Source organism: Bos indicus, chromosome 16 (genome assembly GCF_029378745.1).
Source record: "Bos indicus isolate NIAB-ARS_2022 breed Sahiwal x Tharparkar chromosome 16, NIAB-ARS_B.indTharparkar_mat_pri_1.0, whole genome shotgun sequence".
NCBI lineage: Eukaryota > Metazoa > Chordata > Mammalia > Artiodactyla > Bovidae > Bos > Bos indicus.
The window spans coordinates 2,521,787-2,528,973 of NC_091775.1; the positions used below are offsets into that span (position 1 = coordinate 2,521,787).

The window sequence follows — 7,187 nt, forward strand, 5'->3', positions numbered from 1 at the left end:
CTATTCCAAATCCTGAAAGATGATGCTGTGAAACTGCTGCACTCAATATGCCAGCAATTTTGGAAAACTCAGCAGTGGCCACAGGACTGCAAAAGGTCAGTTTTCATTCCAATCCCAAAGAAAAGCAATGCCAAAGAATGCTCAAACTACTGCACAATTGCACTCATCTCACACGCTAGTAAAGTAATGCTTAAAATTCTCCAAGCCAGGCTTCAGCAATATGTGAACCGTGAACTTCCCGATGTTCAAGCTGGTTTTAGAAAAGGCAGAGGAACCAGAGATCAAATTGCCAACATCTGCTGGATCGTAGAAAAAGCAAGAGAGTTCCAGAAAAACATCTATTTCTGCTTTATTGACTATGCCAAAGCCTTTGACTGTGTGGATCACAATAAACTGTGGAAAATTCTGAAAGAGATGGGAATACCAGACCACCTGATCTGCCTCTTGAGAAATTTGTATGCAGGTCAGGAAGCAACCATTAGAACTGGACATGGAACAACAGACTGGTTCCAAATAGGAAAAGGAGTACGTCAAGGCTGTATATTGTCACCCTGCTTATTTAACTTCTATGCAGAGTACATCATGAGAAACGCTGGACTGGAAGAAACACAAGCTGGAATCAAGATTGCCGGGAGAAATATCAACAACCTCAGATATGCAGATGACAGCACCCTTATGGCAGAAAGTGAAGAGGAAATAAAGAGCCTCTTGATGAAAGTGAAAGTGGAGAGTGAAAAAGTGGGCTTAAATTTCAACATTCAGAAAACGAAGATCATGGCATCCGGTCCCATCACTTCATGGGAAATAGATGGGGAAACAGTGTATACAGTGTCAGACCTTATTTTTCTGGGCTCCAAAATCAATGCAGATAGTGACTGCAGCCATGAAATTAAAAGATGCTTACTCCTTGGAAGGAAGGTTATGACCAACCTAGATAGCATATTCAAAAGCAGAGACATTCCTTTGCCATCAAAGGTTCGTCTAATCAAAGCTATGGTTTTTCCTGTGGTCATGTATGTATGTGAGAGTTGGACTGTGAATAAGGCTGAGCACCAAAGAATTGATGCTTTTGAACTGTGGTGTTGGAGAAGACTCTTGAGAGTCCCTTGGACTGCAAGGAGATCCAACCAGTCCATTCTGAAGGAGATCAGCCCTGGGATTTCTTTAGAAGGAATGATGCTAAAGCTGAAACTCCAGTACTTTGGCCACCTCATGCGAAGAGTTGACTCATTGGAAAAGACTCTGATGCTGGGACGGATTGGGGGCAGGAGGAGAAGGGGACGACAGAGGATGAGATGGTTGGATGGCATCACTGACTTGATGGACATGAGTCTGAGTGAACTCCGGGAGTTGGTGATGGACAGGGAGGCCTGGCGTGCTGCGATTCATGGGGTTGCAAAGAGTCGGACACGACTGAGCGACTGATCTGATAGACGACAGTCTACCAGGCTCCCCCTGGGATTCTCCAGGCACGAACACTGGAGTGGGTTGCCATTTTCTTCTCCAATGCACGAAAGTGAAAAGTGAAAGTGAAGTCGCTCAGTCGTGTCCAATTCTCAGCAACCCCATGGACTGCATCCTTCCAGGCTCCTCTGTCCATGGGATTTTCCAGGCAAGAGTACTGGAGTGGGGTAGAGTTACAAGTAATTTGTAACCTTGCAGAAAATAAAGAGCTACTATTGTTACAACTGCTGATTTTATGACTGTCCTATTTTCTCCCAGGTATCTTAAATTTTCACAAAGCAGGAACTACCTTTCCGTTCTTTATTCTGTAGTCTCAAGTGTATAGTCTAGGACTCTTCTTGCAGGAAGAGCTCGGTGACTAATGATCAAGTTCCCTCAAGCCAAGGTGTTGTGACAAGAGGTGGGTGTGACTCAGCTGTATGATTTATTCTCCCTCAAATATATTATTATAAAGATTTAAACACCCATAAGAATTTAAAGAATTGCATAATGAATTCCCACCACTTAGATTGGATAACTAACATTTTGGTATATTTGTTTTATCGCACATCTGTCCGTCTATCCGTCCATCAGTCCATTCTTATGCTTGACACATTTCAGTGTAAGCGGCAGACATCAGCACATTTAAATTCTAAACACTTTAGCACCTTATTAAATGCTTATTTATTCATGTATCTATTTATATTTGGTCTGGTATACATTGGAGAGGCTCTGGAAACAGTCTCCAGAAGCTAACTCCCCACTACATTTACTCCTGAAGACTTTACTTGGGCATTTCTTTTTTTGGCTTTTCCAGGGCTTTGATAATGCAAATGCCTTTGGTGAAGAGAACTCAGCTCTACCCAGCCATGGCTGGGGTAGTGGAAACAGCCTTTGGCCAGCCTGGGGTTTGAATCCCCACTCCATCACTTAATAGGTGAGTGTTCTTGTACAGAAAAAAAATTTTTTTAATCTCTCCAAATCTCTTCACATGTAAAATGTAGTTGATAATAACTACCTTGAGATAATAATAGTGAGGCCCATAAATTGTGCTTATGAATTACCTGGTAAATGGTAGTGTGGTAAGACAGCCAGATTGAGAAATTATTGTGTTTATTTTCCTGCCTATAGGCATGTCACAAAAGAGAGCAATTTCCAGCTTCTACTCCAGGAAGATCATCCATGCTTTGAATACTAATATTTAGGCTCTTTTGATCACTTTGGGTGGAACTGACAGCTTCCTGTGTCTCCACTCTAAAAGATAAAACAAAAGAAAATCCACCTTACCAAAGGCATGGCTGGGAAGAGTTGGTTCCCTGGGAGGAGACGGCGGCTGTTGCTTGAAGTGAAGCTGAGTGGTCTGAACCCCAGGGGAGAATGAGGAGTGAGGCAGGAGCAGGTTCAGTGAGTGGAGGAGGCCTGCCCTCCACACCCACACAGCAACCCAGCACAGAGGGATTAGATCCTAGTCTCCAAATTGAAAACACCCTGAACACTCAGAGAACCTTAGAAAGAGGAAGGGGGTACCCCAAGCAGAGTGGGATGACCCACCAACCAGCTAGGCAGCATCTCAGTCATACTTCATTCAGAGAATGAACAATCCACGCTTGCAGTGTTCCTTCCTTCTCTCTTCCTCCAACAGTCTGTACCTTGAGAGATGTGCCAACGGGAAATGGTTGCATGACAGAAAGTGAGTGAGGAACGCTGGTGACTTTCTTGCCCCCTGGAAGAGACTTGTCCTGAGAGACACTGAGGAGAGAGCGCTGGCTCAGGAGACCTGCCTCCGTCTGTGGGGAGAGAGCCTGAGGAGGGGCAGGGAGTCGAGGGGAGCCAGGCAGAGAATGTCCTGAGAGACACTGAGGAGAGAGAGCTGGTTCGGGAGGCCCACCTCCGTCTGTGGGGAGAGAGCCTGAGGAGGGGCAGGGAGCAGAGGGGAGCCAGGCAGAGACTGGCCTCTGGGCTCCCGGAACCTTCTATCCCAGGGTCAGACAGGCTCTCCCCGCCCATTTATCTCTCAAGCTGCTCTTTCCTGTAGCTTGTCTGCTGGAGAGTAAAAAACAAATAGAGCTTGAAAAACTTCAGCAAAAATAATTACCGGTTACCACAGATCAGTTGGAACTGTGTAAATAGCCACAGGCAGGTAGCCGAGTCAGGGTTCTCGAGCTTGACACCCGTCTTCCCAAGGCAGCTCTAGTGTGAGTTCCAGGACATGAGATCAGAAAGAGGACTGGATGTCTGAGGGTCTGGATGTGAGTCCCAAGCCCATCCGGACCAGCTGTGTGAACCTGGACAACCCACTCCACCCTTCCTCACCTCGGTTTCATCACCTGGACTGAGAACTGAATTCCACATACTACGCAGTCTCTGTCATGGCTCGTTGGGGGAGATGCATCTGGAAGGATGAGTAGATGCAGAAGTGCCTCAGCTGACCTCTTGAATCCGTCCGCTTGTCTCCACTGGCGGACAGCGGCTCCTTGGACGGACTCCCACCGTCTCTCCTCTGACTTGCTGCGGTTGCCCTACCAACGGGCCTGTAATCTGTTCTAGCTCCATACCTGATCTCTTCAGGAGGCTTGCAGCCAGCTTGATTCGCTACAATCCAAAGTCTGACCGCATAGCTGGGGCTGCCTAGTCCCCACGGACTGAAGGGAAAGGGGGACTGAGGTCTCGGTGAAGAGAGAGGGGGTGCACTGGAGAGGAGGGTGGAAGCAAAGAGGTGCTATTCAACAGCATGCATTGTGTGTTCTGTGCTGGGCATGATGCAGGGATGTCAGGGGTCTGTTAGAGTCCAGCCCTTGTGTTAAGTTTGCAACTGTGAAACAAATGGAGTGCAAGTCAATGCAAAGTTGTGTGCTTCTGATCGTAAAGTAATTCGGTCTGCAGCAGAAACCCTGGGAAGCTCACGGTGAAGGCTAGAATTTAAGACGAGCAAGCTGGATTACAATGAAGAGAAAGGATGGGCTTCTGGCCAGGGGACCAGACTGGGCCACTCTCGGGCAGCAGGGGACTGTGGTGTGGGGACCACGTGGTTGGGGAGAAGGGATCCAGCACCGCAAGCCGGCTGGACTCTGTGGGGTGGCTGGCTGGGTAGTGGAGTCAGGTGAAGCGAGACTTCAAAGTCTAGCCAGAGGCGATGAGATCTAATTTAGACTAAGTGTGGATAATCTGATGAATTATTGATTTGCTCAATAGATAATTTCATAGCTCAGAAGTAGAGGAAGCAAGGGAGAAATTCACTACTTTGGACTGAACTCTGAGCAGCCCCAGGGAACGCTTGTTGGCCATTAAGAGACTGAGAGGCTGGGGAACCTGTCAGCCTGGAGTGGTCACAGCAGGGAGGGCATCCTGGCACAGTGGGCATCAGTGCTAAGTTTGAGGAAAAGGCATCTGAACATCCCTGCTTGGGAAGGCAGAGGGGTCAGTGCCCTGGCCAGAAACTCAGGAACAGTTGTGGCAGGGCTGGGATGAGGAGGGGTGGCTGAGTTCATGGCAGACATCGGCTCTGAAGATGGAAATCTGAAATTCAGTCACAAATAACTGTGACAAGAGAAGGCACTGCTTCTTCCCCACCATCACTCACTCATACACACACACACACACACATATGCACACTCCTGTGCTCAGCTCCCATGTCTGTCATCAGGCATTCAGGCACTTCATTCTCCCAGATACCCCGCTGAGAGAGCCAGAAGCCTTGCACAGTGGAAGTGGTGTGGTGTCTAGAGTCCCTGAGGGAGTCCGTGAGGACAGGTGTTCCCCCTCCATCGGCTTCTCCAGGAGGCCCTGTGCCTCTCGCCTCAACCCCGACCCACCCTGGCAGATCGGGCACGCTCCCAGCCCCCCTCAACTCTGCCCCGGGGCTCTGGCCATGCCCACTCTCTGCGGGCCCCCTCCAGCTTGCTGATCTGAGAAAGGTCCTGGCTCTGTGCTCTTCGGAGCTGAGGGGGCCTGGAAGGGGAGCCCAGGGATTCCCAAGCCAAGCATGCCACCTTCCCCCAGCGTTGGCCCAGAACAGCTTACAGGGAGGCAGGTGTGGCATTCCACGCCCCCTCTCCCGACACGGAGGGGCTTCTTGCCACCCCGGGGCAGCGTCTGGAGCAGGGCAGGCACGTCAAATGAGCAGTGGGTGTTTGAAGCACTTATGGGCACTTGCTCTGTGCATTTCTCCAGGCACTTGGGTTGGGTGAGTGAGCGGAAGCGAGAGAATTCCCTCACCGATCAGGCTTCCACGCTAGGGAGGGGAGAAGGGCAACAGCAGAAAAGCTATGTCAGAAGGTGATATGCGTTACGGGGAACACAGAGCCCAGTTTAAGGGGCTGGGGAGAGGGAAGGCACTGACCTTTCAAACCGGGTAGTCAAGCCAGGGCTCACCCAGAAGGTGACATTGAAGCAAAGACTTGACACGGTGAAGGAGAATCACAGGCAGTGCAAACAGGTGGAGCAAAGGCCCTGAGGTGGGCTTGGCCTGCTGCAGAAAGTGGAGAGGTGTGGGGGAGACATGTGGACTTCTACTGGGATGGACCACTGAATTCAGGCCCCAGATCGAATGTTGCCTTCCTCCCGGTCCTCTGTGACCTCTACGCAGAGCAGCACCCAGGCCCAGTGCTCCCCCTTTCCCTTTGTGGTCTTTATTACCCCCACCATCGGGACACCTTACGCATTTGTTTGCACCGCCAGCCTCCCTGAGAGGGGATATGAGTTCCATGAAGGCAGAAACTGTACCTGTGTGTTCTGCTCTGTCCCCAGGGTTTGGTTCCCAGTAGGGGCTTCATCGGCATGTGCCAAATGTCAGAACTGCTCCTGAGTGTGATGAAGGCAGGATGCCTTCCGCCCTACAGGCTGCCGATGAGCCTTGTGAAAGCAGTTCTCCATTCCCTGGGCTGCAGGGAGCTTTCTGACCCGTGCTGACTCTCATCATCCCGAGGGGAAGTCCACAGCAGTGTGCCAGGGGCTCTTTCACTGGCCTTGGTCGGGTGAGGACAGGTAAGAGCAGGGCAGGCAGAGTCCCCTGTGAACGTTGTCCTGAGACCTTCCTTGTCGGCAGGCAAATATTTTGCTTTTACTTATTCATCAAATATTTGTTGGGCAACTACTCTACACCAAACACAGAGCTTACTAACTGCTTGGGGGGAGAAGAAGGGAGGGGCAAGTGGAATGGTGCCACCCTGGCCCTTGGCAGGACCTCTCGGGCAGCCTTCATTGTGCAATGTGCGGAGTATGCCCGGTGCATGCCAGGCCTGGGAACGCAGAGATGAGCAGCACAGTATCTACATTAACCAAGCTGCTGACAATCTAGCAGATGTGAGACATGCCAACAACTCTCTCTTAGCAACCAGCACAGTGACTACGTATGCAGAGAACAAACGGAAAGTGAGTGTTGTGCCACCTTGTGATCTGGTTTGAAAGCAGCCGCCCCCAGCCCGCCCCAATCCTTTTCCTGCTGAGCCCGGAAAAAGGAATTTATTGTATGGATTAAGTATTGTGCTCCGCTGTTGGACGGGACATAATTGATAATCCTGAGAGTAACTAACACATGACATGTGAGGACAGCAGGTACCAGGGAGCAGGTCGATGGAGAGAAAGGAGGGGTGAGGGATGCTTCTCTCCCAGCTCTCTGTCCCCTTGCCACTTTGAGTGGTCTCTATTCTTAGGTGCCAAGTCTTTCAGCCTGTCTGGGTTTTTCTTTTCTAATCCTAGAGGGAAAGATTTGATAAACACATTAATTACTACACTTTAATAGGCTC

The 7,187-nt window shown here is 49.9% G+C and overlaps 1 long non-coding RNA gene across 1 annotated transcript; it reads right to left on the reverse strand.

The window, feature by feature from the left end:
- Positions 1–2,539: 2,539 nt before the first annotated feature.
- LOC139176301 (uncharacterized) lies at positions 2,540–6,707 on the reverse strand. The gene is made up of 2 exons (XR_011560698.1): positions 5,464–6,707; positions 2,540–2,697 (listed from the first exon to the last, which is right to left on the reverse strand). It is a non-coding gene; the product is annotated as an uncharacterized lncRNA (long non-coding RNA).
- Positions 6,708–7,187: the final 480 nt, after the last annotated feature.